Source organism: Rhinatrema bivittatum, chromosome 5 (assembly GCF_901001135.1).
Source record: "Rhinatrema bivittatum chromosome 5, aRhiBiv1.1, whole genome shotgun sequence".
Taxonomy (NCBI): Eukaryota; Metazoa; Chordata; class Amphibia; order Gymnophiona; family Rhinatrematidae; genus Rhinatrema; species Rhinatrema bivittatum.
Window position 1 is genome coordinate 115,566,170 of NC_042619.1, and position 25,514 is coordinate 115,591,683.

At 43.9% G+C, this 25,514-nt stretch overlaps 1 long non-coding RNA gene across 1 annotated transcript; it reads left to right on the forward strand.

Annotated features, from left to right (window-relative positions):
- Nucleotides 1-1,781: 1,781 nt before the first annotated feature.
- LOC115091514 lies at nt 1,782-25,514 on the forward strand. Its single transcript, XR_003856741.1, has 3 exons — nt 1,782-1,843; nt 13,493-13,610; nt 25,189-25,514. It is a non-coding gene; the product is annotated as an uncharacterized LOC115091514 (long non-coding RNA).

Below are 25,514 nucleotides of genomic sequence, written 5' to 3' on the forward strand. Positions count from 1 at the left end.
CTTTAAAACCAATTCCTTACCCTCCCCCACCCTCCCGAACCCCCCCAAAATGTTAAGTTACCTGGTGGTCCAGTGGGGGGGGGGTCCCGGCGCGATCTCCCACTCTCGGGCCGTCAGCACCATTTTGGCTGCACTAATTAAAATGGCGCCGATGGCCCGATAAAAAAAAACAACCCACCCGACTCTTTAAATCGACCCCCCCCTTAGCCTCCCCCACCCTCCCGACCCTTTTTTTTTAGGGAGGCCCGCGCCGCTAAAAAAAAAAACGCACCCGACCCTTTAAATCGACCCCCCACCCTCCCGACCCTTTTTTTTTAGGGAGGCCCGCGCTGCTAAAAAAAACAACCCACCCGACCCTTTAAATTGACCCCACCCTCCCGACCCCCCCCCCCCAAACCTTTTAAAATTACCTGGTGGTCCAGGGGGGCCTCGGGGAGAGATTTCCCGTTCCCAGGCATCAGCTGTTCTAAAAAAAAATGGCGCCAATGCCCCTTTGCCCTTACCATGTGACAGGGTGTCCGTGCCATTGGCCGGCCCCTGTCACATGGTAGGAGCACTGGATGAACGGATGAGTAAGGATGGCCGGCGCCATCTTTAAAGATGGCGCCGGCCAGCCTTACTCATCCGGCCCCCCTGGATCTCTCCTCTCCCCGAGGCCCCCCTGGACCACCAGGTAATTTAAAAAGGTTTTGGGGGGTTGGGAGGGTGGGATCGATTTAAAGGGTCGGGTGGGTTGGGTTTTTTTAGCGGCGCGGGCCTCCCTAAAAAAAAAATTAGCGATGTGAATTGGAATCAGAAACGATTCCAATTCACATATCTTAACGATCAGATTCCCCCCCCCCCCCCCCCCCCCCAGCCGAATCTGATCATTAAGACGATCTGGCACACAATTCACATCTCTAGGAGGCAGTGGTTTTCAGACACTCCCCAACGGGAGGTGTCTTCCAATGAATGTTTCCTTAAAACTTTCCTCATATTCTTCTTGTCCATCTCCTGTCCTAGGATTGAGTTAAAGCTCAAGGGAAGAGCACTCAGCCACCTAGTATTTGAGAGTCTTTGGATTCTCAAAGAATGTGAAAAGATCTAGGGGCACAGTGTGGTGAAAGGGGATTTAGACCCCCATACTCCTAGTGTATAAGAATGGACTTCTGGTTGGAGTTGTAACCAGGAGTTAAAAATACCATAAGAGGGTAAATACATTTGTTTTTGTTTTTTTCTGACCTGAGTTCTGAGGCTGTAGAAAGCTTTGCTGGGATGTAGCTTGCTTTCTTTCCTCTCTGGATCTTTATCTGCCTGGGGGGAGGGACTATTGTGACTCAAAGTAAAGAACCTGAAGCTGTGCACAAGATTATCTAAGTGACAGGCTTCAGGGAATAAAAAAACAAACAAAAATCATTTTGTTATCAGTGCTGGCAGGAAAATAACACCTCCGGTGGACTTAGAAGCCTCAGGGGAGGTGGGGAGAATCAGTTGTGAAGTTTTTTTTCTGTCTTCACGTCCAGTTACAAGAGTGGGACTGAAGCAGAATGACTTTAGCAGGAAGAGCAAGACTGAAGATTCTGACTGTCAGCTTGCTATGTCAGTCCTGCCAAAGCTAAGGCTTCTGGGAGCTCCATGCTGAAAGAATACTAATGATTAGTCCCCACAAGCAGGAGAGGTTTTGCACATGGAGACAGAGAGAGAAGGGCAGATCATTGCTGGCTCCTTTTATAGGGCCCATTTGTTTGTCTGAAAGGTTGAAATCCAGAGGGAATTGTTAATATACTCAAAGGAGAGAGTGTGTGACTGAAAGGAAGGAATGAGATTGTGATTTAAAATTTTTGTTCATATTAGAGCAATTCAGGTAAGAATTGTGACTTCATAAGTATAGTAAAAGTCAATTACTTAAAATTACAGCCAAGACACAGAGATTTTCATTGGCTTAGTTCAGTTAGACTGTAGTGAGAAAATTTACTGAATATGAGAAATTGATGTGAATGAAAACATCGTGTTAATATTCTTTTTATTGTTAACTAGTGTAAATAAACTTTTCTGACTGACCTCACTGTGAACTTTTGCTACATAAATTGATGGAACATGAAAGTTAATAGGCTGCTGAAGTTCTACAGCGCAGGTACCTCACTCAGATTCTGGTCTGAGAGTGCAATTTAAGTGACCATTCAGTGTTTCATATGAAACAGAACTAGATATTTCTGGGCCAGCTTTAATTTAAAACCTCTGAGAATAGTAATATATCAGAGGAGAAGAGCTATAAGTAAGTTTAAGCTGTTTTTCACTTAAGAGCTCTGGGTGTGGCAGTGTGTGTATGAAGAGATTGTTGAACCAACCGGAACCAAATCATGTCCCCTCTTTCAGTGAGTTTAGGGTGGTACTGATTATCCTTTATTTTACACACCAAGTTAGACCAGTTCAATAAGACGTTAAAGACACCACATTTAGAAACATTCTCTAAACACATTTTCAGAAGTAGGGGTCATGGATAGTGTATTCAGGGATCCCATGCTTTGATCTATTTAAAGATAGGTAGGATTTCAAACACTTGCAGCATCGTGCACCACAAAATTGTTGGACAACACAATATAGTAATAAATTGAGGAAAGCTACATATATACACTGCATAGGAGTGAAAATAAGGAAATTGTGCTACTACTGGTATCTTTTTTCTTAGTGAAGCAAAGAGAACATTAAAGAGAAAAATTAAAACCATCAAACATATTTATCTTCTTTATTGCATCACACCTGAGGGTCAGCTTGAACACCTGAGGAAAGAAACTTTTGAAAGGATCATTTTCTTTTGTAACTAACTTTGGAAAGAGTCTCACACACACACACACATATATATATATATATATATATATATATATATATATATATATATATTTATACCAGTGACAGAATAAGGTATTGAGTTAACACATAATATTTCAATTATACTTACCTGAAAAAGAGTTCCCTATTAGCAGGTACCAATACCAGACAAGGAATAAGAAATCCTAAGGGGAAAGTGATATAGGAAACAAAAGAGTTCTTTAATATGATTTTCTATTGTCAAATAATACTTTCTGCCTTAAATGTTTCTTTTGTAAACTTGAAACTACTGACTTATGTTATTTTCCTGGTAGACAAACTGTTAAACAAACTGTTTCCTTTAAGTTTACATTCAATGTTTCTGAGTATTATACTTTCAAAGACTCTGCCTTCCCCCTCTGCCCCTGGGAGACTGGTCGGATGGGTTTCAGTCCCTTGTTTCCTGGTTTTGGAACACCCAACAGGAAGGAGAGCAAAGCTTTCCTCTCACAGCCTCTCTTTTGTGGATTTAGTGGCTCCCAGAGTAACACCAGAAACCCCATATCCTAACAGCCACCTTAGCCACCGTAGCAGGAGAGTCACTGCCCAATAGAGATGTGAATCGTGTGATTGATCATCTTAACGATCGATTTCGGCTGGGGGGGGGAGGGAATCGGATTGTCGCAGTTTTGTTTTTTTAAATATCGTGTAAATCGTAAATCGGGGGAGGGCGGGAAAACCGGCACACTAAAACAACTCTAAAACCCACCCCGACCCTTTAAAATAAAACCCCCACCCTCCCGAACCCCCCCAAAATGTCTTAAATTACCTGGGGTCCAGTGGGGGGGTCCCGGTGTGATCTTCCACTCTCGGGCCATGGGTGCATTTGATAGAAATGGCGCCGGTGCTACCTTTGCCCTGTCATATGACAGGGCAAAGGTAGCGCCGGCGCCATTTTGGTTCCTGTCCCCCGACGTCGCGAGCGTAGGAGATCACTCCTGGACACCCACTGGACCCCCAGGGACTTTTGGCCAGCTTGGGGGGGCCTCCTGACCCCCACAAGACTTGCCAAAAGTCCAGCGGGGGTCCGGGAATGACCTCCTGCACTCGAATCGTGTTGCCGTAATGCAAAATGGTGCTGGCCATATGGCCGGCGCCATTTTGCAGTACGGCAATATCGCCATACGGGCGGCACCATTTTGCAACTCAGGCAAAGGTAGCGCCGGCACCATTTCTATCAAATGCACCCATGGCCCGAGAGTGGAACATCACACCGGGACCCCCCCACTGGACCCCAGGTAATTTAAGACATTTTGGGAGGGTTCGGGAGGGTGGGGGATTTATTTTAAAGGGTCGGGGTGGGTTTTAGGGTTCTTTTAGTGTGCCGGTTTTCCCGCCCTCCCCCTTCCCCTCCCCCTTCCCCCGATTTACGATTTTTGACGATAAATCGGGGGAATTCCTATTATATAATCGCCTCTAATGATTTTTGACGATTTAAAATATATCGGACGATATTTTAAATCGTCAAAAAACGATTCACATCCCTACTGCCCAAAAGTAATGGGGTACAGAGTCAGAGGAAGAACTGCCAGAAATGGAAACCAAGCTTTGAGTTCCTCTTTAGGAAGGAAGTCAGTCGGAGATTGCTTGTAACTGTTGAGGAGGATTGCCCAGTCTCATCTACTAGTGTACAGAGGTGTACACATTTTCAAGCAGGTACCAATGCAGGGAGAGTCCCAGGGTAGGATCATCTCTAAAGATGAAGGAGTTTTGAAGGAAAGGATTCTCTAGGGCAAAGGATTTCAGTTATTGTGTATCTACTGGCTATGAATTGTGTTCGGAGCTTTCCTTTCAATATGGATTGCACCAGATGCAAGTGTACAGCTTATCTTAGGAAAAGGATTTGTTTTCTGGACAACTCCAGCCTGTGTGGAATTATGTTTATTTGTCCCGAGAGCCACTAGAAGACATTTTACATGCCTAGCAGCCTTGAAAGATGTTTTCTTCCCCCCTTCCCCCATTAGAAAAGAACTCCAGAAGCATCAGTCAAAATCTGTCCCCAGAACTCCTCAAAGAGCCTCTGTCTGACAGAAGGAACTGTGGATCTACAGTAGGGCTGCTAAGGTACCAGAGTGGGATAGGGTTGAGGAGAGGCAGGACTGATGCAAAGTACCTGGCTTTCCTACATGGCTTCAAATTTTACCAACCCACCTAGGCCTCCAATCTCTCCACCACAACCTCCTCCCTCCAGGAACTACTACTCTTTCCAATTGACCTCAGCTTCTCTCCTTATTTCCATCTTTCTCATACCTCAACCCCCACCTCCTTCCAGACCTTGGCCTCCCCTGCTAGCACACCCTGCCAGGCCTTTTCACCACTGCTCCTCCATGTAGGTTTCAGCCTCCTCTTCTGCTGACCCATGCTCTCTTCCTGCTGGCCCTCTGCTTTCTCCTCTGCCAGCCAACGAGCACCTCAGCCCCCTCTTACAATTCTATCCAACACTCACTCTGCACCTGGTCAGCTCTGCCATAGTGGATGAATCTGGATCAGGTTACATAAATATGCAACTGGGTGTCACCAATGAACACAAAAACGTCCTTATGGCATCAAGGCCTCACTTTTTCCCACTGCTGGGCATGCTTCCAAGGAGGGGAAAAAAGTGGACCATCATGCTACAGGGTCTATTAGCACACAGTAATGGTGTCAAGTCTTTGCAATCAAAAGACACTTATGCAACTTGACCTAAGACCACCCAGCTCAGCAGCAATGAGCTGGTGAGGAGGGCTGCAATGGGGCAGTGGGGATGGTCAGGAAGGAGGTGGCAGAGATGATAACTGAGTCAGCTAGCTTAGCAATGCAGCATGCGAGATGGGTGTGTTTTTGTTACCATTTACAGTTTGATGCTCTAGACAGCTCCCAATGCTGCCTTAATGGTCAAATCGGCCCTGAGGAGAGGAAACAGACCCTCCTCATCCTTATCTCCTAGTTTTTCATGCAGCTATACCTTAGCTGCAGGACAAAAATATATATTCATTTATTTTTTTTAAATATATATAGGCTGCCTAAGACCAAAGTTCTAGGCAGTATACAGCTAAAATCATTTGTAATCAAATGTAAAGAATAAAACAAAACTGAGAAACAAATGAAACAGGAAGTCTGCATGAATATATGAATGAATAGATAAATATATACAGAGAGAGAGAGAGAGAGAGAGAGAGATAAACAATATGACCTATTTCCTGCACTCAGTTGGACTATTGCCCCTCAGTTGTAGATTAAAGGGATGGCCATGTCAATGAACCAATACATAAAATAAGCCTGGAAATAGGAGAAGAGTGTTACTGCTGGAATGCATCTGCACTGGAATCCAATGAGCAAACCATACACACATATGAAAAAAATTCAGACACACCAAAAATAAATCAAACAGAAAATTGAATCTTTTAACTAATCCTCAATTTAATATTTTAGTCCCACAGGAGATCACGTGATGTGGTAGCTGGGAAGCTATGTTTCTTTCTAGCTCCTGACCCGCCTCACCCATCGCGTGCCATCGAAGCGCGTTTAGACCAGGTTTTCGAGCTGAACACCATGAAGGACAGAGCCAATGTCCACGGCTCATGTTAGGAGTAAAGTATCGCTGTCAATGACAACCAAGAGTGGCAAAAAAGAAAAAGATAGATTGAGGGCTCCAGAAACCATGATGGCGACCGTGTCGGATAGTGAGTCGCCCCACTTCCACCATGCTGCTTACCCTAGCAGATATCAAAGATGCAATACACGAGGCACTGGATGAAAAATGGTCACTACTCACAGCTCAGCTGGGGGAAGTCCATGACTCTCTGGCCACCCTGCCTCCGCGGCTAGATATGGTGGAGGCGAGGATCTTGGAGCTCGAGGATACCGTGTATGCCAACAGAACAAAGATGGCCGACGCGACAAGGCACTGCAGGCACTTCAAGTGAAAGTGGACGATTTGGAAAATCGAGCCCGACCCGATAACTTGTACTTTCTGGGCTTCCCCGAGCATATTGAGGAGTGCACGCTGTGCGCCCTTTTAGAATCTTGGCTCCCAGACATTCTAGACCTACCGCACTTACAAGGCAAGTTGGTGGTGGAGCGGGCACACCGGCTGGGGGGGGGCGAGCTTTAAACTCAGGATGTCCACAGCTGATCATCGTGAAAATCCTAAACTCTGCTCACAAGGCAGAGATTTGGAGGGCCTCCCGATCGCGGTCGGAGCTCCTTTATCAGTCACACTCCTTCCGGATCTTTCAGGATTTCTCAGCCTCGGTAACGGAGGCACACCAGGGGTTTTCCACCATCTGCTTGTCCCTGCACAATCGCGGTATTAAATTTGCCTTGATCTATCCTGCACGCCTGCGGATTTGGCAAGCTGATAAAATCCACAACTTTGACTCTGTGGACCTCGCGAAAGCTTTTGTGGACTCCATTGTTCCTGATAGCTGATGTTTCCTAAATCCAGTGTTAGCCACTCTGCTGAAAGCCCAATAGTTCTCCTGTTTTTCACAGAAAATTGGATCACCATGGGACATGGGGATTCTTTATTCTTGGCACTAGCATCGTGATTCTGATCTTTGTGGTTTGAAGTTTTACTCTGTTTTCATTAAACCCATAACCCAGGTTTGACATGGACTTTGCCTATGTAGAACATGGGAATTTCCCCTATCTGTTGGAATTTTTTTCTCTGCTGCCTGGATCTATTACTCCAGTATTTGGGAACCTGGGCTGTGGGGGATTATCTCTCTGGCAAAGACTGGGGCCCCCTTTCTGTTGCGCATCTTCAAAGATCTGGACACCCGCTTTTTGAGCTCGTAACTGCACTGGTAATGCTAAGACTATTTCAGGGGCTCCCATCGAGGTCAGCCCTGCTGTACTCATGTGCTTGGATACTCTATGGACCTATGGTGGAAGCCCAGAAGCACCGGATTAGCTTCTTCATTACTGTTGTATGGGGCTTTCTGGGCGCTAACACTATGGGGGAAGAGATCCTTTGCTTGTGTTCGATGGGAGATAGTTAAAGATGCTATATTCTCTTCATTGTCTTTGGTTCTAATCTCATTAGCCAGAGCGGGGGGGGAAGGGGGTGGGGTGGGTTCAGGGGCACATCTACACGTGATCTCGCTACTTCCCTTCTGGAAGTCATGAAGGGTTGGTGGTTGGGGGTTCTAGGAGGACCTAATTTAGGTGACTTGGGGGGAAGGGGAAGGATGGAGGGGTGGAGGTGGGGGGAGGGCAGGGGGAAGGAGGGGATGGGGAGTGGGGGAAGGTGGGGATGGAGATAGGGAGGGGGGTCACATGGCGGCAATGGGTGAAAGTGCATGTCAAGTGGTTCCTTCTTTTTCTTGAGCACCAGGGTCCTGAGAGAGGGAAATTGAGGGGGGGAGCCTTGGCTGGGAGGGCTCTCGCCTGGCAATTATTGAAGACCGAACAGATTAACCATTCTTTAGTACTTCAGGTTGAGTAGTCACACACGTTTTGTTTCTTGGAATGTTTGTGGGATACATTCCCCTATTAAGCACTCCAAGATACTTTCCCTGCTGAAGAGAAAATCGGCTTTAGTGGCATATTTACAAGAGACACACCTTACTGCCGTTGAACATGCTAAATTGCTCTGGGACTGGGTGGGGGAGGTGAGGTGTGCCTCGGCTTCCTCAAAATCAGCGGGAGTGGCAATTCTAATATATAAGAGACTCCGAATCAAAATCAATAGGGAAATTGTGGACTCACAGGGCAGATACCTCATTCTGGTTACTGAATTATATGGTCAGACTGTGGTGCTTTGCAATGTATATGCCCCTAATACGTATAACCCTAGTTTTTTCAGGACACTTTACTCTCATTTACTCCCCTTTCTCAATGAAACTCCCCTTTCTCAATGAGACTCCCCTTTCTCAATGAGACTTTAACACTGTCTGTGACGCAGCTTTAGATGCATCGACATCGCGTAGATGAGATCGGGGCATGGGACGGGGTCCTCAATTTTTGGAAACCTCGCATCATTTGCTAGACGCATGGCGCTTTTAAACCCAATGGATCGCGATTTTACTCATGTGTCCCGCGCTCACGCCACTTTCTCACGGTTAGACTATTTTCTTATTAGCACTTGAGCGTTCCCTCTTATTAAAGATGCGGGCATTGATAATATTGTCATATCCGACCACGCCCCCATATGGCTGGACTTCCAATTTTCTGGCTCTCCGCCTACCACTAAGCTTTGGCGGTACCCCTATTTCTTAGCCACAGACCAGAAATTCCGGGCATATCTTCGCGCCAAGTGGACTGAATTTCAGTTGTTTAACCAGAATCCTGAAATCCAGCCGGCTCTGCTTTGGTATACTGCAAACGCGGTTTTACGAGGAGATATTATATCATATGTTTCACATCGCCACAAGGTTTTAGATAAACGCATTCTGACGTTGAGTGGCCAGTTGTGAAAAGCCCGCATACATATGGCGGCGGCCGAGAGTAAGGAAGCAAGGGTTGCTTATCAATCATTGCAATCGGCTCTCAATTCCCTTGTCCATCAGCGGCCAAAGAAAAGCCATCTCTATTATCAGTACCAACTTTATCAATATAGTAATAAAACGGGACGCCTGATGGCTAACTTGATTCAGTCTGCTAGGATGAATAGATTTATCCCAGCACTGTGAATATCACCCACTATGGTGGCCCGGGATACCCCTTCCATTTTGAAAGGTTTCGGGATTTTTATTCTCTTCTGTACACGACGACAGGTGGGAATGGGGTGGCGAGTGCACGATTTTGCTCTGATCTACACCTCCCCTGTCTGACTAGAACCCAACAGGAAATGCTTAATCAGCCCATTACAGAACAAGAGGTTCGTTTGGCTATCAATCGTGTGAAATATTTTAAGGCCCCGGGACTCGACGGCTGTACTGCAGAGTTTTTTAAACTTTTAGGGGACCTGATATCCGGTTCTTTGGCGGCGGGCTTTTCGGAACTGATCGCTCGTGGCGCCTTTCCATCCCATGAAAATTTGGCCCTAATTACGCTAATCCCTAAGGTGGGCAAAGACCCTCTTGCGCCCGAGTCCTATCGCCTGATTTCTTTGCTAAACCTGGACCATAAGCTATTGGCTAAAATATTGGCAGATCGCCTGGCAAATATTTTACCCACTCTTGTTGGAGAACATCAAGTGGGATTTGTTCGGCAGCGCTATGCTTTGGCCAATATTCGCCGAGTATTGACTGCCATGACAATGGGTAGACAGATGGATACTCCGTATCTGGTCATCAGCTTTGATGCCGAAAAGGCGTTTAATAGGGTAGAGTGGACTTACTTATTTTCTATTTTGGAACAAATGGGGTTTACCGGATTTTTTCTCCAGGTGGTGAGATTATTATACACAGACCCCCACGCTGCCATTCTTGCAAACGGTGTGCGATCAGAACCCTTTGAGGTGGCACAGGGAACACGACAGGGATGTCTGACAGGGATGTCCACTCTCACCTTTATTATTTATTTTATGGAGGGTTGCGATCCTCTCGACCCTCAACTGAACCTCAAAAACCACATCATCTCGGTTATTATGGGAGGTTTTTACAAACTCATGGTCCTAAAAAAGCTCAAGCCCCTTCTCCACACTCATGACCTCAAAACTGTCATACAAGCCACATTAACATCTAAGCTAGATCACTGCAACTCCCTGTATCTTGGCCTTCCTTCCTCCTCTATCAGACCCCTCCAGATACTGCAAAATGCCACAGCAAGGATCATTAGCAATACTCGCAAATCAGATCATATTACCCCTATCCTCAAAAACCTTCACTGGCTCCCTATCTCCTCCCGCATCTTGTTCAAAACCATCACCATTATACACAAAGTTATCTACAACCACAACTCCTCCTGGCTTAATGAACCCCTCCAACCCACACAATCCTCACGCCCAACCAGAACAATTCATAAATGTACTCTTCTAGTTCCCTCTCTCAAGAAAGCCCGCCTCTCGGCTACCAGGAATCGCGCCTTCTCAATTGCCAGCCCTAAGCTCTGGAATGATCTACCGCCCAACCTTCAAATTTAGAAAACAGTTAAAAACATGGCTCTTTCATCAAGCCTTCCCGGATTAACATTCTTGACCCCTCGACATTTCCACTGATCCCCCGGTAACATTCACAACCCCTTTTATATTTTGTATATTTTGTATAATTGCTTCCACCTCACACCGATCTCTGGCTCCATTTGTATATTATGTACTCTTACACCTTTAATTAGCCTTGTTACAGTTCCTCTCGCCTTCTCTCCTTTCTATCTAAGTTTAGGGTCATCCCTTCCGACCCCCTGTTCTTAGTTCTCCCCCTCCCCTCCCCCTGTTATTTGTATTTTCTACCTTTTGTTATTATGTAAACCGATATGATGTGTATTTTAATGTCGGTATAGAAAAGCTGTTAAATAAATAAATAAATAAATAATAAATAAACTGGAGCCTCTCTTACTGACTATTCATCAATGTCCAAAGATTCGGGGTATACGGTTTGACTCACGTATCTTTAAAGGAGTAGCCTTCGCAAACGACTTGTTAGTTTTTCTCACAGACCCTCCGGCATCTCTGGTGTCTCTGCTAAGTTTAATGGGGACATTTGGCGAATTTTCTGGACTACGGCTAAATGAGTCTAAATCCTCTGTGCAAGCCTACCCATCCACTCTGCCCGCTAATTGGTCAGATCCCTTTCCATTATGATGGGCTACAGATCATATATGTTACCTGGGGGTAAATCTACCGGCAGATCCAGCCCTTGTATATCAGGCAAATATTCCCCGATTATTGCAAAGCACGAAGGACAGTCTGACCAACTGGTGTAACCTGCCCGTTTCCTTAAGTGGCCGGATAAATTTATTCAAAATGACCATTTTACCCAAATGGTTTTACATACTTCAACATCTGCCAGTTATACTAAAAAAGGGGATCTTTGTAGGCTTGATAGCACGCTTCAGCGGTTTATTTGGAAGGGTGGGAAAGCTCACCTCCCATTATCCTGGTTGAAGGCCAGTTGGGGAAGAGGGGGTCTCGGAGTGCCGGATATGGCAGCTTATAATTTGGCATGTAACTTACGGATTATTAGGGATTGGCTGACCGATAAGCCGGTTTATACTCCGCTATACTCAGATGGAGCAGTAATGGTGCCTGTGGCCCCTGTCTACATGCTCCAGTCCAGCCCTGCCTATCTCTCGTCCTTTCTTAAGCATACTGCTCTTGTATGACCACTTCGGTTGACATGGAAATGGGTGACGAAATTATTAAAGATATCTGCCATGTGTGCCTATTTTCTTCCAGTAACGGGGAATGCCGAATTCACACCAGGCACGCAGTCCTCAAGTTTTCGGGTCTGGGAATCCAGGGGTGTTACCCATTTGGGTCATTTGCTCATGCGAGATGGAGCGATTATATCCTTTAAAGAATTCCAGGTGACATATGGAGTAGGGACCATGCACACCTTCCCGTATTTACAAATTAGACATTATATAAGGACAATCCCAGATGCTAATAAAGACCCTTTGGTGTTTCATACTCTGGATCAGGTATTTCACTTTGAAAAGGCTAAGGCCCCATCCTTGTCGACTTATTATAAATATCTGTGGAAACTATCGGTGGGGGATGAGTGCTCCACACTAGAAGTGCGATGGAATAGGGATGGTGACTTTGTTGTTACTCAGAACATTTCAAAGGTCTGCTTCCGGCGCATAACCAGGATCTCAGTTAATATGTATTACAGAGAATTACAATTCAAATTCTTAAGTCGGGCGTATGTGTCGCTTCAGATGGCTTTTCATTTAACTATAGCCGAGTCGGCGGCTTGTACCTGCTGCGGTCATGTCAATGGGACTTTATCCCACATATTTTGGTCCTGCCCTCCCATACTGCACTTCTGGCGCCGCGTGGCAGAATATATGGCTGACTTGTTAGATGTCGCTTTCCCAGTGACTCCCTTATGGTTGTTATTTGGGTGTATCTGCCCAATTCGGATCCGAGATCCTGGTTCACGCATGCTTTTGCGTAAAGCTTGTCTCGTAGGGAAAAAGGTGATCCTTTCAGTTTGGAGATCCCCGGACATCCCATCCTTTTGGGCGTGGAGAAACTGCATACCCTGATGTCCATGGAGTGCCTGGCCTCCCGTCGGTCCCCGCATAGTAGACGATGCTTCCTTGCTGTCTGGCAGGCCTATCTACAATCTCTCCCACATCGGATTCGTAGTCTCGCAATCAATGATTAACTGCCAGAGTTTGTACTGTGTGAAGCATTTGACTGATATATCATTCTTTGGTTCCCTGTTGCTCACCTAAAGCCTCCTGTGGGACTGGGGGGGGGGGGGCAATCCAAGGTTTGGTTGATGTTAAACGTTTCATTCTGGGGTGGGCTCAGGAACCTGCTCACCCCGGTGTTATAATTTAGATGCTGTTAAAAATTAATTTAAAAACATTTAAACATATTTTAGTCCCACAATAAAGTCATCATCAAGGATTGTGCGATACAAACATTGGATTGTGGTTTAATTAAATCAGTTAATTATCTGTTTCATTTAATTATGATAAGCCTGATTCTTTTTTAACAACCTTTTCTAAGTTTGGACAGACAGTAGTCCCCTATGACCATATCATTCTAATTTTAATTCTAAAAAGCATTGGTTTTCTACTCTACTGATTCTCGCTTAATTTTCCTTAGATCTGTTAACCATTGGTGAAGAAAATTAAGCTATTTCTTATCATATGTCAAGATTAACCTCAGATGTAATGCATCCCTATTCAGAGTTTTAAAAAAAAAAAGACATTGGAGGTGGAAGGTAAGTCTAAATCTTCTTCCACAACCATAATTCTGTTACTTATGTACCTATACCAAAAAACAAAAACTTGATGTACTGGCAATTAATCCAACCAAAAACACATTTCTACACACACAACAAATACATATGATGGGAAATTTCCATGCTTGTAATCTTTCTTTGAAGAAAAATGTTTTATCAAGAAAAAATGATTAAGACTAAGAAAAGAACTCAGGAGGTCACAAAAGCATTCTATTGTGATTGGAAAAAAAACTTTTTCAATACAGCGGTAACTTTCAAAGTGACATGCATGTGCACAGGTGCATGCGTTTGCCGGCGCGCACACATGGACACACCAATTTTATAACGTGCACATTTATGCACACATATTATAAAATCAGCTACCCACACGTACATGCGTGCATGATTTTATATCAACGTACTAATGAACGAGCAAATGCCATCTCGAGCGCATAGGTAGGGGTGATTTTAGTAAATGCCCGCAGCGACGCATTAGGCCTATTTCCTTGCTCCCTCCCAGTTCACCCCAGTAAAAGAGAGAACTTCCTAAATCCCCTACCCTCCCTTTTAGCCTACTAACCCTGACCCTTAAAACCCTGGTGACTACCCTTTTTTTTTTTTTTAATTTACCTACTTACACGCAGACCATAGCAGAAGCAAGTTACGAAGTTGTGGGATCCCGGTGTGCGCTAGTGCGCATAACTGACTGCATGGTGAAGTCCCACTCCACCCATGCCCCACCCATGCCCCATCCATGTCCCACCCAGACCACGCCGACGTCCTAGCCCTTTCTTTCCAAATCTTTTTATCTGCGTACCAGGAGATATGCGCATGGCTGCGGGCCTTTTAAAATCCGCGCGGCCCACATGCGTCCGAGTCACGCGCGTATCTCCTGGTTTTGCCGCACACAGGCCTTTTAAAACCTACGTCTATGTTTTTAAACTCTGTGCCAGGATATGTAAGTCTTTTAACAGTCTATACTTATTTGAAAAGAGCAGATATTGCACAAAACTCAGATGTACTATAGCTGCTATGCCATGTCTTCCAGCATCTCAAGAATGAGTGTTATAATCAGGACACTAACAAAGTGATCCCTCTTCCAGTTTTAACATGGTTTGTAAGTTTGTTTTTATCTTAATTCACTAGACCTGAATGGCTTTATGTCTTTCATTTTCACTGGCTTTTGAAAAAAAAGCTATGTTTCCTTGTCCCTTCTGGGGTCACAGACTACAATTCCAATCTCCTATGGGGTCTACATGGCAGTCCCTGACACTCATCTTCAGTGTGGCTGGTGTCCTATTCCTTGGGAGACTTTTTACAATTATAACCCAAGTCCAGTTGCATAAAGGCTCCACTTGGGGATGCTGAAGAGGCTGTTGGCTTGCTGTGGCCCCAAGGACCTGGTTATTCTGCTACTTGGCCTGCTGGTCCTGATTGGGGCTGCTGCTGCTGCTGCTTTTCCATGGTGCCATATTACTCTAGCACCTCTCAGGTTCCATAATCTCTGCAGCTGATCCAGTGATTCTTTCCATCTCCCACCACTGGCACCGGTACTTCCAGGTTAGCCAGCAGTTCAGCCTGACTGAAAGGCAGGCCGACAGGTTCCACCTAGAAATAAAGCATCAATAACTGCAGTGCAAACTCCACTTTGACATATTTCTGACACAAAATGATCTGACTCATGGGGAAAAAGATGTCAGAAAATCTCGGAGAAGCAGACAGCTATCCAAATGGAAAAACTGGCACCATGCTTTCTCCTGGCACATCAACACACAACATCTCAGCAAACCAACAACAGACTCTTTATATGCTTATGGTTCACTCATACCTGAGTAGACAACTGCACATTCATTTGCACTGTTGTTTTTCTCTATTGGCATCATTCTTAAAATTAAGAGAGAGAAAGAGAGAAAGCAGAGTAAAACAGAGTCAGTGGGCAGCTGCTCCTTAGATATAAGTGCATCCTTAAAAGCATTTTTGAAACAGTGAGCTGGGTCCTGCTTTTATAGTCTGCTATGAGACTTATTTTGAAGCAGACAACTCATTCAGATGAAAGATTTGAGCAGCTTTTAAACATGCAAATATCAATGATGCCCTATAGTTAATGTACTGAGGAAGGACAGTGTGTGTGTATGGTCAGTGTGTGTGTGTGTGTGTGTGTGTGTGTGTGTATTTTAATGACATGGGAACATGCACTAACACTGTTATATTTCATTTTCCTCTTACCACAGACTCCTGATAAATATTATTTTTTAAAAATCTTCATTATTTTGAAAAATATATATATTAAAGCTTTTATCCTAGTCTATTGGAAAGATTTCCCATGGAAACAGGTTAATAAGAATTAGAGAAAAAAAAAAGCTCAGTCATGAGTCCAGCATTAAAAGTTGCTTCTATTCATGTCCTGCACTCACATGCCCCATACAGATGACGGCTGTATGAGTGTTCCCACTAAGCCACCTACTTTTGCTTTTATTAAGCTTGCAAGAAAATCAGCAAGCCTGGCACTGCTGTAAATGTACTGCAGAGAGCAAAGAGGTTGCAGCACAAGTGGAAATCCAATTACTTGAAGAGAATTTCATGTGCTCTCTCCACAGAAGGCGAACAGATTGTCTCAAGGAACCAAGTGCTACTGCTTACCAGTCAGACCTCGGGCAATTTCCTCATTACGCTACTATATTTCGGTAGGAAGAGTTCATATAGAATGAGTCAACATATATGATATGAGCAAACGGCCAACAACAGGACTCCAACCCATTACTATTCCACTCCTCTGAATTTGAGCCCAGCCTATTTTATTTCTACAGTAAGAATGCAACAGGCTGCCATGTATTACTGTGCCTTTGTAAAGCTCATTTGATGTTCACTTGTATCCTCTCTATAGTAACTAGATGATACATCGCCTATCAAACTGCTATTTTGCCTACAAATGTCTCACAAAGAGAAAACAATGGAGCTGCAAACATCTCAACTTAGTACTATTCATAATAACTCCTCTTCCCCCTGCAAAAAAAAAAAGTTGAACAAGAAATACAAGAGTAAAATGCCATGGCAATTACTGTTGAGACGATGAAAAAGAGAACCGTTTAAGGGTTTTATTTGAAGGGTGCAATCCTGGAGCTCAGAATGGGATGCAAGAATCTTTTCAGCCAGCAGCTCACTGTAAGAAAGGCTTATTAAGGACTCATTGTAAAATAAGTGCATGGATTCTTTCATCTAGAAGGATAATTACCTTACAATGATAAACAAGGTGCTGTTTATATCGGGGTTTGGAGAGAGATGGCCTTCAACATTTAGCTTCTTTTATTATCATCATCATTATTATTATTTAATCAAGATCCAGTATAGAAAAATAAGAGAAATGCCACATATCCAGAAATAGAACAAAAATAAAGGAATATTCAGATTAAATAAAACCTGTATCTACAATATGAGTATACAAGCCTGCAAACAAGAACGAGGGAGGAAAAAGAAAAATAAGAAGACAACAGTGCCACAACTAATTAATTACTTGATGTAGGCACATTGCTCACCACATGGCCATTGAGAGCTAGTGCATCTGGATCCCCTGTCTCAGAAGCCCAAGAACTGGACGATTTATCCTGTAGGATCTGTAAAAATAAAACTGTTCCTGTCATACTTAAGTCTATTTTTTTAATAGGGAATGTGTTTTAAAAGTATGAAGTACCAAAGGCAATTGCCCAAAGGTCTAAAGAAAGAAATATATTTCTAGTAGTTTAAGTCATTCATTCATTCAATTTATGTATGTTCTTCTAAACCCAGAGTGGAGAACAGTAAGATAAAAAAGAAAACAATGATACATATCCAGAGCAAATTACAATAAAATTAATTTAAAAAAATGATAATTGCTAATAAAATATAAAATAAAATGACTGGAATAAAGGTAGCTGGAAAAAGGTCTGGAAAATTATTAATTTTAGATCCATGAGAAAGGGTATTACGTTTACAAAAGAAAAGCTTAAGGATCCTATCCCAGTGCACCTCTAACACAAAGGATGCAATCAGAGTGTCTCTGTTCATAGTTTGCTCATGTGATGTCTCCAGATCTCAGTTTATGTTTAAATTGTTGGGAGAAAAAAGGACATCCATTGCCACATCCCCAGGATCAAGCTGATGCAAAGATTTTGGCAGATAATATTTGTTGACGATGGCTTGCAATGAATCTGGTGCAATTATTCAAGATAACTACAAAGTAACTCCGCAACATGTCCCAAGGAGATATCAACTTGTTTCATAGGAAAGTATAAAAATGAAATTCTTTTATTGGGAAGTATTTTCTTGTAACATTGGATTGTCCTTGATTAGTACAGTATTTGAAGGATTCCAACATTTTCACTTTGTTGGTATAGGCAGTCAACAAACATAACACCGCCAACTAGTCTCTGTGAGCACCTAGACGCTGTCTGAAAGTTTTCAGTTGTGCTTTACTCCTAACATTGGATTCGTTATATAGAGGGCACTCAATGAATAGTATTCAATGAAGAGCAACAAGCTCTGGTCAAGAGACATTTTAATTCCACCATTGGAAGGTTTTCCATTACTAACTTGGTGTATATAGTGGGGATAACCCTAATATAGGGGCCGATGCAAAAATGTTGCGCTGAAAGTGGGCACTGAGTGTTCAGCGCCCGCTTTCCTCTAGCGCCTCAGGCACCTCTCCTGGTGGTGCGATGCAATATTTAAATTAGGATTCGCACTGTGGAGGAGGCACTAGGGGCGATTGCGTGCCCCTAGTGCCTCCTTGTCAGCGTGCGCCCGAGAGATGACCACTATCGGCGGCTGTCCGCCGGTTAAGAAAACGGATGCTGACTTTATCAGCGCCCGTTTTCCTAACCAGCGCACATGCACAGGTTAGGAAAATGGAAGCTGATAAATTCAGAGTCCATTCTCCCAACCTGACTACCAGCACCGGAGTGTATAAATCAATATTAAAGTGACGGGCTCCTTTACTTATTGCCGATTGGTCCATTCACTGTCACATATAAGTAAAAGGACCAATCCCCTTTCAGAAGACTGTCCTGAAAGGAGATTGGTCCTTTCACTGACAAATGTCAGTGAAAAGGACCAATGGGCAATAAGTGAAGGACTGAATAAATTAATATTAAGTGCATCTGTTTTCCTAACCTATGGATGTGCCAGGGTTTCAGGAACCGGACACTTGTGAACTGAGCATCTGCTTCCTGCACCCGAATGATGTGCTGCTTTTTTTACTTTTTTTTTTTTTTAAAGAGTTGTTCTTCCTACTTAATATCCCAATGATATTAAGTAGGAGGCAATACAGAAAAGCAGTTTTTTCTACTTTTCTGTACTAGTTTTAGGAGCACTCAGCAATTAACACCTGCTCGGGCAGGAGTTAATTTCTGATCGCTAAAATGTGCATCCTAGACACACTTTTTTTTTGGCATTGGGAGTGAATAGCTAATAGCCTCATTCATATGCATTTGCATGTGATGAGAGCTATTAATTTCATTCCACGTCGGACGTGTGTTGTAGAGGCGCTAATCCCCTTATTGCATACAGGGATTAGTTAGTGTCTATACAACCTGCGTCCTAGTTAGTGCCTATACAACCTGCGTCCAACTGCGGGTAATACAGTGCGCTCGGCTGAGCGCACTGTATTGATTCGGCCCTATAGTGACTATAACCCGGATATTCACAACACCAGACACACTATCCTAGCACTTTGAAAGTATTCCCCCTTCCATATTTATTGTTTGGATTATTGCTTTAAAGGTTGTTTAGAGCATTGTTTGTTGGTGATAGTTAAACTAATTTGGGAATGACAGTCCTCTAGGCTGCTTTCCTGTGCCTGCAATTTAGACACAGTTTTTCCTGAAAGTTTACAGGCTTAACAAACATCATATGGGGCAAAATATCTGGATAAAAATTCATTGTTCATCTACAAACAGAAAAAGAATTGTAATTGTTTTAATTGTATTTCTTCATGTGGAGGACAATTTTCAAAGTCAGTTTTTTCTTTCCTGGAAAAAAATGGTGCTGGTAGTCATATGCAGGGTCCTTGGGGGTGGGATGGGAAGGGGCAACCACCCAGGGCCTAACTTACTGTAAGTAGCTGCAAAGCCTCTGAAATGACAGCATTGCAAATATTACACCTGACCCTAGAACACCAACACACCTCTTACTGGGAAAACAAACAAGCCGGATTGCTACAGATTACTACACACTAGCAGAATACCTCACCTTGATCACACAGACAGGACATGAATAGACTTTCAACAAATACAGAATAGGTGACCACAAATTATAAACAGAAATATGCAAACAAAAACTGAACTGGAAATCCCAAAAAGCCAGACTCGGCATGCAGTGCAACAATGGGGAAATACAAACAAAAATGCATTTCCTCCCGTATTGTGCAAAATGTAAAGATGTCAGAGATATTGCACATCCACATTCCGGAAGCTGACATATGAGAAGAATCACAAAACCAAAAGGAAAAGGCTTTTGTTTTGTATCTGTTGTCTGGATATTTTGGACTCTAACATAGCATTCACTCTCCTCCCGCCTCACCACAGTGATGGGGGCTGAGCAACTCCATATAAGACCTCCCTCCCACACACAAATGGACAACGATGGCGGCTTGGTGGACTCCACATGAGACATCCCTCCCACACACACACACACACACACACAGAAGACTGTTGATAGGGGCCTGGCATCCCTAACATAACACACCCCACCCCCTCACTCACACTACTTTTTAAGGATGTGAATCGGGCTTCAGACGATTGAAAATATCGTACGATATTTTCAAAATTGTCAGAAATCGGGGGCTCCCCCAAAACGATAGGAAAACCCCACGATATTGTTCGTAGGGGTTCTCTTATCGTTTTTGGGGAGGGTGGGAAAAAACGGCACACAATGGCGCGGGCCATTCAGTGCTCCTACCATGTACAAGGGGCCGGCCAATGGCACGGATACCCCGTCACATGGTAAGGGCAAAGGGCCATCGGCGCCATTTTTATTAGTGGCAGCCAACGGCCCGAGAGCGGGAGATCGCTCCCGGGACCCCCACTGGACCACCAGGTACCTGTAAAATGTTTTTTGGGGGGTTGGGAGGGTGGGGGAAGCTAAGGGATTAGTTTTAAAGGGTCGGGATGGGTTTTTTGTTTATTGGCTCGGGCGCAGTCGATAAACAAAACCGCAATCGGGCTGGACGAAAAAAAAACCACGGTGTGAATCCGAATCGGAATCCGAACCGATTCCGGTTCCGATTCACTTCGCTACTACTTTTCCCTTTGCTTCTCTTATAAAGGTCCTCTCTGTCTCTCACTGCCCACCTCCCAGCAAGCAGGCTGAATCCCTTCTCTATTTCCCCAGGGGCCAGGCCTCAGTTCTCTACTCTACCCCGCTTCCCTGCCCAGGCAGCAGTATCAGAGAACACAGGTCAGGGAAGGAGCGAAGACGGCACTATTTACCTCCTCTATGAGGGGGAGTGCAGGGCAATACAAGCAGGTGGAGCAAAAGGTGCTGGTATCCCCTGAAAAAAAAAACAGCCCCGTGCCTGAGTATGTAGTGATTTACCAGGGTAAATTGGTCTGTCTGGACATTAAGAACATAAGAAAATGCCATACTGGGTCAGACCAAGGGTCCATCAAGCCCAGCATCCTGTTTCCAACATTGGCCAATCCAGGCCATAAGAACCTGGCAAGTACCCAAAAACTAAGTCTATTCCATGTTACCATTGCTAATGGCAGTGGCTATTCTCTAAATGAACTTAATAGCAGGTAATGGACTTCTTCTCCAAGAACTTATCCAATCCATTTTTAAACACAGCTATACTAACTGCACTAACCACATCCTCTGGCAACAAATTCCAAAGTTTAATTGTGCGTTGAGTAAAAAAGAACTTTCTCCGATTAGTTTTAAATGTGCCCCATGCTAACTTCATGGAGTGCCCCCTAGTCTTTCTATTATCCGAAAGAGTAAATAACTGATTCACATCTACCCGTTCTAGACCTCTCATAAATTTAAACATCTCTATCATATCCCCCCTCAGCCGCTCTTCTCCAAGCTGAAAAGTCCTAACCTCTTTAGTCTTTCCTCATAGGGGAGCTGTTCCATTCCCCTTATCATTTTGGTAGCCCTTCTCTGTACCGTCTCCATCGCAATTATATCTTTTTTGAGATGCGGCGACCAGAATTGTACACAGTATTCAAGGTGCGGTCTCACCATGGAGCGATACAGAGGCATTATGACATTTTCCGTTTTATTCACCATTCCCTTTCTAATAATTCCCAACATTCTGTTTGCTTTTTTGACTGCCGCAGCACACTGAACTGACGATTTCAATGTGTTATCCACTATGACGCCTAGATCTCTTTCTTGGGTGTAGCACCAAATATGGATCCTAACATTGTGTAATTATAGCATGGGTTATTTTTCCCTATATGCATCACCTTGCACTTATGAAACAAACCGGAAGGTGGTCCCACGTAGCAAAGGCGTTTGTGGTAATATTTATTGTTCTTGATTGTTTTAGCCCCTGATGCAGCCTTTTGGCGAAACTCAGCTTGTATTTTGAGTCGGGCTTTTCTAATAAAAGTCTTTCCACGGTGTAAGGTAGTCCCCTTTGTTTTTTCACCTTGCACTTATCCACATTAAATTTCATCTGCCATTTGGATGCCCAATTTTCCAGTCTCACAAGGTCTTCCTGCAATTTATCACAATCTGCTTGTGATTTAACTACTCTGAACAATTTTGTGTCATCTGCAAATTTGATTATCTCACTTGTCATATTTCTTTCCAGATCATTTATAAATATATTGAAAAGTAAGGGTCCCAATACAGATCCCTGAGGCACTCCACTGTCAACTCCCTTCCACTGAGAAAATTGTCCATTTAATCCTACTCTCTGTTTCCTGTTTTTTAGCCAGTTTGCAATCCACGAAAGGACATCGCCACCTATCCCACGACTTTTTACTTTTCCTAGAAGCCTCTCATGAGGAACTTTGTCAAACGCCTTCTGAAAATCCAAGTATACTACATCTACCTGTTCACCTTTATCCACATGTTTATTAACTCCTTCAAAAAATGAAGTAGATTTGTGAGGCAAGACTTGCCTTGGGTAAAGCCATACTGACTTTGTTCCATTAAACCATGTCTTTCTATATGTTCTGTGATTTTGATGTTTAGAATAAGTTCCACTATTTTTCCTGGCACTGAAGTCAGGCTAACCAGTCTGTAGTTTACTGGATCGCCCCTGGAGCCCTTTTTAAATATTGGGGTTACATATGCTATCCTCCAGTCTTCAGGTACAATGGATGATTTTAAAGATAGGTTACAAATTTTTACTAATAGGTCTGAAATTTCATTTTTTAGTTCCTTCAGAACTCTGGGGTATATACCATCCGGTCCAGGTGATTTGCCCTCCTCTGCTCAGCGGCTAAGATTATGTGTGGACCGAGAGGAAGGGCTTTAGGTTGAAGGAGTAAAGCAGCACGTGTACTTGGTTATTTTCAGATGTAATTCTTTTTTTTTTTTTACAAGCACTATTTCGCCTTTTTTCCCTCGGGTGACCATACAAATAGCTGGTGCAAAGTCCCAGTGCTTTTAATGCCCTTACCATTGCAGATCTGATTTCCCATCAGAAACTACCCAGCAGCTACAAATTGCATGCAGTAAAAGCAGCACCGTGATTGTTGCAGCTATGCAAGCTCTTTGATAATTGCTCCCATATTTATATCTTGGAATTGATCAGCTTGCAGCATTTGAGGACAAGAGTTGCCTTCCTCTGGTCTAAAAGTATTGCTTGACTTTCTGTAACAGGGAGGTTCTATAAAATCATGAGTGGGTTGGAACTGGCAAATAGGGAATAATTATTTAACATTTCCAGCAGTAATAGGACTAGTGGACACTCAATGAACTAATAGGTGGCACTTTTCAAACAAATTGGAGAAAGTATTTTTTCACTCAACACACTGTAGAATTTGTTGCCAGAGGATGTGGCAAAAGCAGTTAGCACAGGTAGATTTTAGTTTCTGGAGGAAAAGTCCATAAACCACTACTAGCCTTGTAGACTTATTGGCCACTGTCAGAGACAAGATGGTGGGCTTCATGGACCTGTGGTGTGACCCAATATGGCATTTCTTATGTTCTGATGATATGCAGTACATCTTCCAAGTTCCAGAACTAGGTGTAGCATAACTACTATAAGAAAGAAGAATCTTGTTTTACCATTATAGAGAAGTCAATAAACTGAAATTAATCACAAAGTAATATTTTTCCAACATTTTTCTCATACGGATGTACCTGTGATCTTTTGAGCTGTGGTCACCCTGAGCTGCGGAGGGGGGAGGGGGAGTGAAGGCAGGGCAAAAGGATGGAATAATGTGTATTATAGAAAGCGTAATGTGATAGCCTCTCTAGCCTGTCTATCCACATCAACTGCTTAGCAATACAATCCATACCACTCCCTCAGAGATCGCCTATACTTGTCCCATGCTTTCTTGAATTCAGACACTGTCCTTGTCTCTACCACCGTCATTGCAAGACTGCTCCATGCAGTCTATAAAGAAGTATTTCCTTAGATTATTCCTGAGTCTACCCCTTTCACTCTCATCACATCATCTTTCTCTGTTCCACTCTCTTCCTATTAATCCACACTATTTTTCTCTGCCATCACCATTTTGCTCCTCCTCGATTCCAGAACTTTCCTTACTCCCATCCCCTTATAAGTCACAGCTCACAAACTTAAACACCGTCACTTTATTCTCAGCTGAGTCCGAAGTCCTAGAATGACAGATGCAGTTTTCTCACTACATGCTGCCTACAATGTGTGTGCTCCAGGCTTACCCCTCCCCTATCTGCAGGTTTACTGAAGGGGAAGGGCTGGGGCAATAAAGGAAAAGGGGCAGATTTTAAAAGGCCTGCGCGTGCAAATCCCGGGGTTTACACGCGTGGCAGGGCTTTGCGCGCACCAGGCAAATTTTCAAAGGTGCCCGGCCACGTGTGTAAACCCAGTAAACGCACACAAGTGCCGGGCTTCTTCAAAGGGGTGGGGTGGGGCAAGGCGGGACGGAGGCTGGCCGGGACAGCGGCCATTAGCCACTGTCCCAGGGAAGTGCTCGTTGCCAACTGGCCAGCACGCATAAATTACTTCTGCTCCCAAGGAGCAGCAAGTAATAAAATTTAAATAAAAATCAGGCAATGTAGAATAGCTTTAGGGGGTGGGGAGGATAGGGGAAGGAAGGGTAGACAGGGGGTTAGGGAAGTTCCCTCTCAGTATGCTCCTTAATTGGAGTGGACTGGGAGGGAACTAGAGAAGCCCAGATTGCGTTGCTGCGCATAAATTGCAAAAGTTCACGCCCCCTTGCGCACGCTGTACGCACATGCATGCACTGATTATAAAATCCGGTGACTTGTGCACGCGGCCACCCATTTTTATAACATGCGTGCATGATTTTGTAGACCTCCATCATATCCCTCCTCAGCTGTCACTTCTTCAAGCTTTTCCTCATAGAAGAGCCGTTCCATCCCCTTTTATCATTTTGGTTGCTCTTCTCTGTAACTTCTCCTGTTCATCTCCACTTTGTAGAGAATTGGACGTGTTTCTCCTGAGAGGATCTTATGTTGCCCCAAGTAAGCATATTTTTCATCTGGAGACCCTAATTGGAGACCTCATCCTGGGATGAGAGAAGAAGATTGGAATCTATGAGGTGTTGGAGATCCTATGGACCTCAGGTATTTGTTGGGAATGAATTTCTGTTCACATCTAGGATACCCTGGCCCACCTGGGATTTTCACTTTTCCATGCCCTGGAGGGTGACATTATTTCAGAAGCCCAAGTGCTGAGAGACACTTGCACAGACAGAGAATTTGGAGAAAACTGAGCTGAGAAATGGATGTATCAAAGAACATGAG